The sequence below is a fragment of the Hemitrygon akajei genome, chromosome 23 (assembly GCF_048418815.1).
Source record: "Hemitrygon akajei chromosome 23, sHemAka1.3, whole genome shotgun sequence".
Taxonomy (NCBI): domain Eukaryota; kingdom Metazoa; phylum Chordata; class Chondrichthyes; order Myliobatiformes; family Dasyatidae; genus Hemitrygon; species Hemitrygon akajei.
The window spans coordinates 43,768,952-43,781,561 of record NC_133146.1 but is presented as its reverse complement, the minus strand read 5'-3'; the positions used below and the strand labels follow the sequence as shown (position 1 = coordinate 43,781,561).

The window sequence follows — 12,610 nt, the reverse complement described above, 5'->3', positions numbered from 1 at the left end:
ATTTGAGTTTCATTGGATTGTGACAGTAGTCCCCTGTGGAGTTGCTGGTATTTCTTGGAGCATTACTTGTAAGTTTTGGGATGGAAACTTGCTGAGATTCCCCAGCATTTACACAGGGGACTTTGCTCTATCAAGCCACACTAGGTTAGACCTGCTGCATGATCCTTAAACCTATGCATTTCTTTGAAGATTGTAGAGCTCTGGAGTTTCTGTGTTCTAAATTATTTGTTTTGATTCATTTTTCAAAATAGTTTATTTGTAATAGTGATTAAAAGCTACTGCATATTAGAGACATTCAAAGACCTTTAATCTTTGATGGCTTTGATAAATGATAAAGGCTTTTCTTGTTGGCTGAACGGTTCCAGGCAGTTCCACAGCTGGGTCTTCTGAAGTTCTGCCACTGTTTAAGGGCCTGCAAAAACAGCCTTTCAGATCGGGGAATGCAAGTGCAAAGTAAATTTGTTATCAAAGTACATACACTTGCAAGATAAAGTTTGTGAATCCTTTGCATTTACCTGGTTTTTTGCATTATTTGCTCGTAAAATGTGGTCTGATCTTCATCTAAATCACAATAATAGACAGGCGCATTCTGCCTAAACTAGTAACACACAAACAATTGTCACCATATACACCCCTGAGATTCATTTTCTTACAGGCATTCTCAATAAGTCTATAATATAATAGAATAATAACCCTAATAAAATCAATGGAAGACTGTACCAATTTGTTAATTCAACCAGTTGCTTTCCTGTGACAACGTTTTATGTAGAAGTGCTCAGTGGTGGGCAGGGCTTTACCTATTATAGACTGGGTCATATCTGTTCAAGGGCATTGATGTTTCCATTCCAGGCTGTGATGTAGCCAATCAATATACTCTCCACTACACATCTATTGAAGCGTTAGATGTCATGCGGAATCTTTGCAAACTCCTAAGGGAGTAGAGGTGCTGCTGTGCTTTCTTCGTAATTACACTTAAACTGGGGGAGGAACGATCGCTGCCTTTCTGCCAGATGAGCTAAATCTTTTTTTACGCTTGATTTGATGCCGCCAGCACTGAGCCCCTGAGGAGAGCTGCCGAAGCGACCGGCAGCTTGGTAATCTCTGAGTTCGAAGTGTGCAGGTGTTTCCAATGAGTGGACAGTCGCAAGGCTGCGGGATCGGACGGTGTCCCAGGGCGAGTACTCAGGATGTGTGCGACACAACTGGCGGGTGTGTTTACAGACATTTTTAATCTCTCCCTCTCCAAATGTAGAGTGCCCTCCTGCTTCAAAACATCCACCTAAAAAGACTGAGGTAACATGTCTGAACACCTAGCATCCTGTTGCACTCACCTCAGTAACAAGCAAATGCTTTGAGAGGTCAGTCAAGGAATACATCTGCAGCTTGCTACCGCCCACACTGGACCCTCTACAGTTCACCTACCGACACAACCGATCGACAGATGACGCAATAGCCATTGCTCTACACACCATCCTTACACATCTGGAGAAGAAGGATGCTTATGTGAGAATGCTGTTCTTGGACAACAGTTCAGCATTCAACACCATAATTCCCTCCAGGCTCGACAAGAAGCTCAGAGACCTCTGCCTTCACCCTGCCTTGTGTAGCTGGATCCTGAACTTACTGACAGATTGCCGGCGGGTGGTAAGAGTGGGCTCCCTCACCTCTGCCCCTCTGACCCTCAACATGGGTGCCCCTCAGGGCTGTGTACTAAGCCCCCTCCTTTACTCTCTGTATACCCATGACTGTTGCCACCCACAGCTGCAATCTGCTAATTAAATTTGCTGACGACATTACACTGATTGGCCAAATAATAATAAGGCAATGGAGACAGGCTATCCCGTATTGACATCAATGGATCTGGGGCCGAGAGGGTGAACAGCTTTAAGTTATATATACATATTTAGTTTTTGAAAAAAAATTGATTTTGTGGGCTTTCAGTGCAGTATCCACTAAATTCGAAAAGTGGAGATGAAAGCAAAATGATTTCTTTTAAAGCTATTGTGGTCTGGAGAGCTAATATGTGAAACACAGTCCTGAGCTATTTTATACTACATAAAGCAAAAATGTAGTGTGTAGAGTTATGTGAGCCTTTTAGCAACCTAGACTAGAAGCATACGCACAATTTTATTCAAATTCATAAGTGGCACAAAATGCAGTTTTCACCCTGCTCGAGACAAATAAAATAAAAGCATAGAAAATGTTAATGCTCTGTACTTTTTAAATTTCTGGTATTGGCATTCAAAACAAAAATAATTTTACTTAAAATATTTAAATAACTTTTTAAAAATAGTAACTTATTATAATTATTATTGACTTATTTTAATTCAAGAGTTTCAGGCAGAGTAAGGTAAATCAAAAGCATGGGGGGGGGGGAGAATCCACTATTTTCTAGCAAAGTGTCCACACTTTTTTAAAGCTCCTGTATTAAAATTACTTGACCCATTTGGCATTTCAGACATTTGAAGCTGGACACTATTGTTGCTGGATCAATGTGCAATATTTGAATATGACATTCGTGTGTCCTTAATTTTAACAACATACTTACTGTACCTATAAATAAATGGGTTAATTCCTTTGTTCAAAATAGCCTACAGAATTAGTTAATCTATTAAGTATGCAACCGTATCTAACAGCATTTGTAATTTTCAAGCTGTTGTGCTCTATCTCTCAAACAAATTATCATTTTATATTAAGATTAAAAATCATAGTACACATTTTACAATAAACTGCAAAAGCAAGGTCTAAAACTTTGTTCTTAAACGTACTTGTCTAACGACACCTTTGAGATTGCCAATCTGTTACACTTTCATCGATTTTTAATGTCTTTAATCACATTTCTCATAAATATTGACTGCACTAACAGAAACAGTGCAGACTGTCTCCTTGGTAACAAAGCAGCCTTGACCATAAATGGGTAAACAAACTTGCAAAGTAAATGCTTTCAAAATTACGGAACATAGCAATTCAGTCCCCTGGCCTCCAGGTTACTCAATGTAAGAATTTGTGCTTCCTCTGTAAATTAAGTTCATATCTGTTCCAATTTACCACTATTTTCCGACCTTGGCATAGTGTAACGACAGGAATAGTCAATTAATGTTGGCAGTATACTGATGGCACAAAGAACCTCACTATCATAGAAGTATCTTCCAGCAACTGTTCTGATGGTAAACAGATCTTAACGTAGGAAGCATGGCAATTAGTTTGTCCACTGCACGTACTCATTAACAACATGATGAAAACCAGCTAACTAAATGAGTGAGGCTTATTGAGGGATCAGTATTGGCTAAAATACCAAAGGTGATCTGTGTGTGTTGTTTTTTTTTAAGTAACCCATGGAACCTATCCTATCCACTTAAGGAGAGGAGGGGACAGTAATTCTAGAACTCCTGTATTACCCTAAACAGTCTGACTACATTCGCAGGCTAAATCCTTAAGTCTGAAATTTACAAAAAAAAAACACCTTTTTATGACGGCAATGAGTGAGTAATCAACTGAGCTGCAGTTGAAATTATGACAACACTTGTCAAACTTCTGTGTGGAGTGCTTATTTAAAATGTATATTTGATTGGATATTTGTATTTCTTCACCTTGGAATGCATGCTGTTTGAAAGTTGCCTGTAAGTGCAGCTTTCAAAAGCTGTTCATTTAAAAAATATTTCCAATTTTTGACCATGTAATTATGGCTAAAAGTTATGCCTGACTCATTGTTTTAACAGCTTTAAGTTCGTCTGCACAAACTGATCTCATTACTTTACGCCAAGTATCTCAAATCACACGTGATAAAGATATTTTTGTAAAATGATGAAATTAGGTTATTTTAATTTTTGCACCTAGTTCGTCAGCTGTATATGTTGTTGGTTATTGCTGTCAATTTCGAAGTCACTACCAAGTAGTAAGTTAGTAATTGTGGTTACTTCAATTAATGTTCACTAACCTGGCCATTTGATCATTTTAAGTTTGGCTTTTCATGAACATAATTTCTGAAATGAAGACAATATCTACCAATAACGATGCATGAAAAATGTATACTGGAGTCACTTTCAATAGTGTAAATACTTAATGACATTTCTATCTGTGGTGGTGTTGCTGGCTGGATTCTGCACTCAGTGTCAGAGGGGTGTGAAATTCATTGCCACAAACAGCTGTGGAAGCCAATTCATTGGGTCTATTAAAAATGAAGGTTGATAAATTCTTGATTAGTAAGGATGTCAAAGGATGCAGGGAGAAAGCAGGAGAACAGGGTAAGAGGGAAAATAAGTTGGCCATGATCAATTGGCAGAATAGTCTCAATCTGCTCCATTGTCTTATAGTCTTCCTGCCATTCTTCACCAGAAAGCTACTTTGGAGTTCTCTGAACCATTAGGGCTATTTTATAGATACCAGATTTATTTTTTAGCATGGCACCCATATAATCAAGTAACAAGTGTATAACGATGAGACAAGTAAGTCCAGCCAGTGCATTTCAATCTTTCATCATTAAGGGAACAAAATCTGAATTAGGAAGTAGAAATGAGAATACTTAAATCATGTATAGTAAATGAAATAACGTGAGGGAAGTGATGGTGGAAGCAAGAGAGGAATGAAAAAGATGGAGAAATAAAAGTGGAAGTTTATAGTCATCAACAATAATTTTTTCTGAGAAAATAAGGCTCACACTTGACCGCAATATAAATGTACTTTCTGATTAGACATATCATTACTTTCTCACTCTTGGGTGATTAGAGTGATCTTGAGTTAGATACACACTAATTTTGGGTATCTTGTACTTTGTATGAGGCTGTAAGGGCTAATGAGTTCTGCAGCCAATTGTCTTTCAGACTGTGCGGAGGAGAAGCTAGAGTTGGAGACAATGGATATGATGAGTTCGATGGAGTACATTTACAGCTTTTCACATTTGGAAAACATTGCTGTTTGTCAATTAACATACTTATAACTCCATCAATAAACCAGTGATAAGGGAAATGCATGTAATGTTAATCAACTTCTGGTGGTATTGTCTTTCAAAGTTCAAAGTACACTTTATTATGAAAATTATACAACCTTGAGAATAGTCTCCTCACAGGCTGCCACAAAACATTAAAAGCAAAGGAAGACTGTCAAACACCCAGTGCACAGAGAGAGAAAGAGAGAGAGAGAGAGAGAGAGAGAGAGAGAGAGAGAGAGAAACAAATTCTGCAAACAGCATTCAGAGCTGAAGTTCACAATGTCAGGCATCACTGTAGCCCGTCTAGATGTCCACTAGTTGCAGGCCACAACTTATCAGGGAACTGCTATAAATCACAACCCAACCCATCCATAATAAATCTCAATGCTGGCCTGAACATGAGGACTTCATTTCTTTTCCATATCTGACGCGATCTGAACCCAGCACATGTACTTGAGTCTTGTCAGGCTCTGATTGGGCAGCTTCAGACAAAAAAAACAAAGCTCAATAGAATCTGTCTAAACATTTTTGTCAGTGCTGTCGTTCCCCCACTCTGCCATCCAAATAAGGCATTGCTACTAGGAAAATTAAGTCTTCCTAAACCACAGCTGGAGTTATTCTTTTGCATAAGATCTCATCTGCCAGCTGGAGACAGCTTCCCTGCTTGTTAATGGATCACTGCAGGAGTTCATAAGCAACCTGCATGACCACTACAAGTCCATTTTGCCTTCATTTGGAGTGCTAGTGAGAAGGCAAAAGGTTTTCACTGTATTGTATTTACAGAATTGTTCATGGAAAATGTATCCTGACATTTTATTGTATTAGGAATCTCATTAATTCAGTTTCAAATGTTGCTGTGCAATTACAGTATTGTGACTGACAGGCAAGAAGAAAATGCAAGCAATTTCCTCCACCATTATTGAAGTCTTTCCCCCATCATTGTGTTCACGTAAAATTCATGAAAGATAAATTCAAATTTGGAGGATTTTAGATCTTTTAAAAATACATTTTCCTTTCCAGAAGGGTTTCAGTATTTATTTTAAATGTATAATGTCATGACCAAGTTACTTTTAAATCCGTTGGCTGAGCAAATGTTTAGGTTAAATATCGTGTCAGCATATCTGTATGCTTAATTTTTTTCTTGTCTTTTATGCAAGTATGAATCAATAATCTGGTTGCATATTTTGTAGCAGTGCAGGGCAGATTTAAAGAAGAACCAGTACAACTTCAGTCGCACTACATCGCATAACGAAGCAGCAAAAGATTTTGAGAGATTAGAATGTGCTAACTATACACTCGTGCCTTCGCTCTCTCATTTTTGAGAAGAGCAAAGCCTTCTTGAGCACTACAAACGAGTCACAGTTCTGAAAGTTTCACATGTAAATAGTACTTCAACAGCTGCCAAGTACTTTTTCAATGAGTGAGCATATGTGGAAATGTTGGCTGAATGCAGTCTCGTTAGCCATAAATTTGATTTTATTCTGTTACTGAATGTGGTGGCGATAGGAAAGTTGCAGAACAGCTGGAGCTTCAGATAAAAGTTAAAGCAGATTTGAAATTCTCCACTTCCTTGCTACGAAAAAGAAAGTATGTTGCTTGCTGAGGATACAGTATGTAAAACCACAGTCACCCTCAATAAGGCACTGAATGTACAATGGTTGGGAAAGAAAACATTTCTCATTTCCGGACTTCAGCAGCTGTGTTCACCACATCATATAAAGTTAAAACAAACACTTTATGATCATCACAACTTTGGAAGACCTTAAAAGAGAGATCTCCTTGGATGAAATTATAGCAGGGACTTGTGCATTATTTTGAATAAATGATCCACGAAGTTATAATTAGGAGATCTTGCTATACCTGGTAATTTATACATTGGAAAATAATGGCACTGGGTGAATGTGTTTTGTTCTAAACATCTCCTGCATGGGATGACAGCCTTCTGATGCATTGCATTGACATTCTCTACTGCAGATTATCCTTCCCATTCTATGCTGACTCTTTACATTTGTCCACTTTTTTATTTTAGATCATTTTGCTTGCCTGGATGCTGACAATACCTGTAGATGCAATATCTCTTGCTCAGACTTTTCCGGGAATCAACACTGAGATCAACAACAATCAGCACTGAGACACAGCAGTGGAGGGCTGACTGAGTGAAGAGGTCCTGGTTCTGCTGCCGAGACAGAGATCTCTGGATAGAAACCAGAGAAAACTGTTCGAACAGTTCCACTGAGCTGATAATGTTCAAGTTAACATGGAGTAAGGAATGTTGGGCACATTTCTCAGTGCCTTAGAGCCTGTTGGGAAATGCCTTTCCTGGTACATTTGGCAAGATTTATTTTCTCCCTTGCCATGTTATCCAGTATGTTGTCAATACCAGTGCAGTACAGCAGTTTTATCATTTGTATGATAATAATATACTCACAGAGTGACCAAGCTTTACTAATCCTGTTGCCCTGCAACAATATAAAGTGCTAAGACTAAAGTATGTATTGCCTGGCATCACTGAAATCTCTGACCACCTTAGATCTTAAATGCAAATTACATGCTTGCGATGTTTTTCCATCAGAGGTCGAGGTCATACTTAGTCTCTGCTTCCTCAGCCAAAAATCACTCCAGCCAACCGCTGCTGATCTTGGCACTATCCTACATTTTGCTGCTCTGTGTTGCAGTACGGAGGGCAGTTAAACTTCAAGCTCAAGAGACATCTTTATCTATGTTTTGCTTAGAAGCAGGGAGAGCAGACCCAGACATTCCATAAAGATTCAATATTGCTTATTGTCATTCTTCAATGCACGAGTATGAGAACAAAATGGTTGTTAGTCCAAATCCAATGCAGCATAATAAAAACACAATGAGCATAAAAACGCAATAAATATAAATATAGCAGCAACCCTATAAAACACAGTGCACAAGTAAAGAGGCAGTGTGTGGGGGAATGAAGGGTGCTGTGGAGAGGAGTGGCTGATATGGATCAGTGGTGGGGGGAGGTGGGTTAATGGGTGGAGATGTTGATCAGCCTCATGCCGTGGGGATGTAATTGTTTTTGAATCCAGTACTCATGGCCTTTCTGATGAAAGTTCCTCAATCAAAGACTGCACTCATATTCTTACAGAGATCCCTGACAGCTGCCTGCTGAAAAATCTCTGCGGCCCCTGTGCACAAGGTACATGCCTCCTGAGAGCATCCGTCTGCACCAGTCCGTCCAGGAGCGTACTCATGTCCTGTTGCCCATCTGTGCAATACTCCCTCCGTAGCAACATCCTCAAGTAGTTGGAGTAGGTTTGTTGCATTGTGTAATGTTATATCCCGTGAAGAGTTGTTGTTCAAACTGCTCTGATGTAAGCTGAGATGTACAAGAACGTTAAACAATTCAGTAGAGAATAATGTGTTAAAGACCAACAGTGTTGGGGTGAACCAACATCAAAATATTGTACCTGTGCTGTGCTAACTATTGTGCGATGAGCTTGATCAAATTCCAGAGGGTTTAGCAAATAGTGGAGAATGCATTTCACCAGTTGTTGTGGGATTCTTTTGCCTGATGCACATCTGGAATTCATCATTGTGCTCCTTGGTCTTCTACAGAGGAGCCCCGGCAACAGTAGTCATTCACCTCAAGCAAAAGAAGGAAAACTAGTAGAGGGCAAACATTTCTATACTTCCCTCCATGAACTCATGACATGCTGAAGGGCTTTACAGACAATGGAGAATTCTCAAAATGTAGCATTAGAGCCAGTTCACACACAGTAAGTTCTTGCTGTGAATGATGTAGTAAGAACCAGATATTCTTTTTGTGGTGAGGCTGGCGAACAGATGTGTTAACTTGGATCCATGAGGACATTAAAAATAAAACTGGAGCAGGATTAGGCCGTTGGGTCTCTCAAGCCTGCTTTGCCATTCAATGAAATCATGCCAGATATTCTAGCTCAACATCATGCTCTTGCTCTGTTCTCATGTCCTTTGTTTCCCCAAATACTAAACAATTTATCAATCTCAGTTTCAAATGCGGTCAGTGACTGAGAAATCCAGTGATCCACAACCCTCTGGGCAAAGGAATTTCTCCTCATTTCAGTTGCAAATGTCTTCCCCTTATGCTGAGTTAATGACCCTTATTTCTAGATCCCTCGGCCAGAGAAAACCTTCCTCCCATGTTTACCATGTTGCCCCCTCTAACAATTTTGCACACTTCAGCAGGACTAGCAAAGATTATGCTAAAAAAAAATAATTTATTAAAGAAGAAATTTCCAAGGTTTTATTGCAATGAAACCATAATTGTGATGAGGAGGCATGACAATGAGTCTTGGTGAAATTTCAATGGTTTATACAACCTATATATACTGAGCAAATGGTACTTAGGACAAACTCAATAGGACTATTGATCAGTGGAGCATTAGATTCTGATGATAGGTGGGTGAAGATTATAGTGAATGAAATGGTTTATTATAAAGTAAGTGACAATCAGATAACCAGTTTTTGAAGTAACATATTCACGATAGAACAAAGTAATCTCATTCTGAAAGGTAGCAATCATCCTTTATCTTATTTAATATATTAAATATTCTTACTGATAGGCTGAATGTCTTTTACACTTAGTTTGATGCACGGAACGATGTGCCAGCGAGGAAGGCTCCCTTTTCCCCCTGAGGAGCAGGCATTTTGTTGTGCCATAGCTAAAGCCCCTAGCCATGGTCAACCCACGTAACACTGCGGGGCCTAATGACATACCCGGTCAGGTGCTGATGAACGATGCAGCCCAGTTAACTGAAGATCTAACAGACATCTTCAACATCCCTTTTTAACAGACCACTGTCCCATCAGGCTTTAAGGTGGCCACAATCATCCTGGTGTCCAAGAGGCCAACAGTCTCCTACCTCAATCACTACCGTCCAGTGGTACTGACCTCAGCATTAATGAAGTGCTTTGAGCAGCTAGTTATGGATCACATTAAATCCCAACTTCCTGCTACATTGGACTGTTTTCAGTTTGCTTATTGCTGAAATCAGTCCACAGGGGATGCCATAGACTCTGCAGTCCACCCTGTCCTGTCCCTCCTGGAACATGGTGCCTCATATGCCATAATGCTGTTTATTGACTTCTGCTCGGCGTATAATACAATCACTGCTCAGAAGCTGGTGGGTAAACTGTCTTCATTGGGTTTCAACACTTCTCTTTGTAACTGGATCCTGGACTTCTCGACAGAAAGGCCACACACAGTCAGTCCATCTAGGTGAATCATCTCTAGCTTTATCACACCGAGCGCTGGCGCTCTCCAGGGCTGCATGTTCGGCCCACTGCTGACATATGACTGCCTTGCGAGGCATCAAGTTTGCTGATGACACAATGGTGGGTGCCTTCATCAACAATAACGACGAGATGGCACACAGAGAGGAGGTAGAGTAGCTGGTAGATTGGTGCATGCACATCAACTTGAGTCTCAATGTAGACAAGACCAAAGAGATAACTGTGGACTTTAGGAAGGTGCAGGCTGACCATTCCTCACTGCACGTGCACAGCTCCTCCATGGAGAGCGTTAGGAGCACCAAGTTGCTGGAAGTGCAAATAATGAATGATCTCATTTGGTCCCTCATCACCCTCTTTGGTCAAGAAAGCACAGCATCTCCACTTCCTGAGGAGATTGAGATAAGTAAGGCTCCACTACTCCTACCCAGCCCATTTTAACCAGTTTTTTACAGCAGCACCATCAAGAGTGTCCTGACCAGCTACATCACTGGTATGGAAATTGCAAGGCATCTAAATGCAAATCCCTACAAAGGACTGCTGAGAAGATCAGCATTATCTTCCACTCATTAGAGATGTTTATCAGGAGCGCTGCGTACACAGAGTGCTTAGCATTATCAGTGATCCCCCCCATTTGTCCAACAATCTCTTTGGACAAGAACTATTAAGGTAAGAAACAGCTTCTTCCCCCAAACTGCAAGACTACTGAACTCTCTGCCACCACCCAGGGCTCATCACGTTTGAAGTGCCAGAAGCGTTATACTGTTTACTTTTTAACTTGTATGTAGATGCACCTTATTATTTGTTAATTTATTTGTGGTAATGTTACTTTATGTGTTATGTGTGTGAGTTACTGTACATATACTGTGTTGTGCACCTTGGTCTGGAGGAATGTTTTCTATACATGTGTACGGCTGAATGACAATAAACTGAACTTGAACTTGATAAATGCTCTGCATTGGTGTTCAGTGCAAATTGTATGTGGGGAGCAGCAGCTATTACAAATTTACCGAATTTTCATTTACTGCTAAGGTCATAATTTTACAACAGAAGTGAAAGGTAGGTTTAAGAGCATTCTAAACTGTTCATTATTTATTAACCTTTAACGATGATATTTTTATAGCAAAGTAGCACATGCAAAATATACCTGCAGTATATGTTTTTTTGTATAGATTTTGATTGAAGTTTTACTATGTAATTGCATCAATGTTTACATATCAAAAATTTGCTGACTGTAATGCCAATTACCTGTTGTATTATTTTACTTGAAATAGTACAGATATTTGCTCTTTGGATGTTTAAGTGCATGATTTCTATTGAGAAAAATATGAATCATTTTCATTAAACAAGTATGCATAACAAAATGATGCAAATGTGTTTTTTTGCATAGATGTTTGCTAAACTCTCTTGAACATGATAGTACAGTTGATACACTCCCGTCCTTTGAATATCTGAGTGCTCCTGTCATTTCAGTTTCTCTGTATTTTTCAACCTTCCTTTGTCTACGTTAGTTTAGTTGAAAGCAGTGAGCAAGAAGAATTTTCATAAGTTTATTTTAGACTAACTTTTTTTACTGAGTTCATATTTATATGTAAAACACAATTTACAGCACATTATTATTAGCTCTGTGTATGTAATCACAATATGTCTATACTGTACTTCAAAATTTACTAGGTCATGGGGAATTTGATCTGTGTTTTTGCTCAGTAACCCTAAAGGTCATTAGGGTGATTACTTAGAGATAGCTTTCTTGGTGAAAGTCCATTTGCAGAGCTGACTGCTTCCTGACATGAAGACAAACACAATGGGAGAACAGCCATAAGGCTTCGTATCCACTTCCTTTAGCTGCACAGATTAAGACAAAGTACTTTTACACCCAATTCATGTAGGCAAAGATAGATATGGGAATGAGCTAGCAATGAATACATCGAGCACAAATCTTTTCCTCTTTACAGAAGGAAACCATTTTCAGGACTGCCATAGGAATTGAAGAAACAGTGCCTACCTAATTGAAGAGTGTTAAGGACAACAATAATTTACATTTATATTGCTGCCTGGAAATTGGATTGCAATGCACCGTGTTTCAAAGCACTACACAATTCCATTTCAGTGAAAAACCTATTAATAATAATAATATAATAATTTATTTATAGAACACTTTCCATACAAAAAATGTTGTTCAAAGTGTTTTACAATGGGATAAAGTGCAATCATGAAAATAAAAGGCAAATTGATGTTAGTTAAAAACAAGGCTAAATGATAGGTGTTGTACTGGCATTTAAAAGAGTCATCTGAGTCATGCATCCCTTGTAGTTTTAGTTCCACAGTTTATGAGCATGGTTCAGAAAAGCTGACCTGCCAAATTATCTTTTGAGGGAGATTGTTTACATTTAAGAGACCAGCAGAAGAAGACCTGAGAGCTCGAGCAGGATTAGAAATCAA

General features: G+C 39.1%; 1 protein-coding gene across 1 annotated transcript in view; it reads left to right on the top strand.

Moving 5' to 3' along the window:
- The window catches only part of pwwp2b (PWWP domain containing 2B), a 72,230-nt gene extending 60,711 nt beyond the window's left edge, over nucleotides 1-11,519 (top strand). The window contains exon 4 of the mRNA XM_073027531.1: nucleotides 6,957-11,519. The gene's annotated coding sequence lies outside the window, so the exon portion shown is untranslated. The remainder of the gene's footprint in view (nucleotides 1-6,956) is intronic.
- The last annotated feature ends 1,091 nt before the right edge of the window (nucleotides 11,520-12,610 follow it).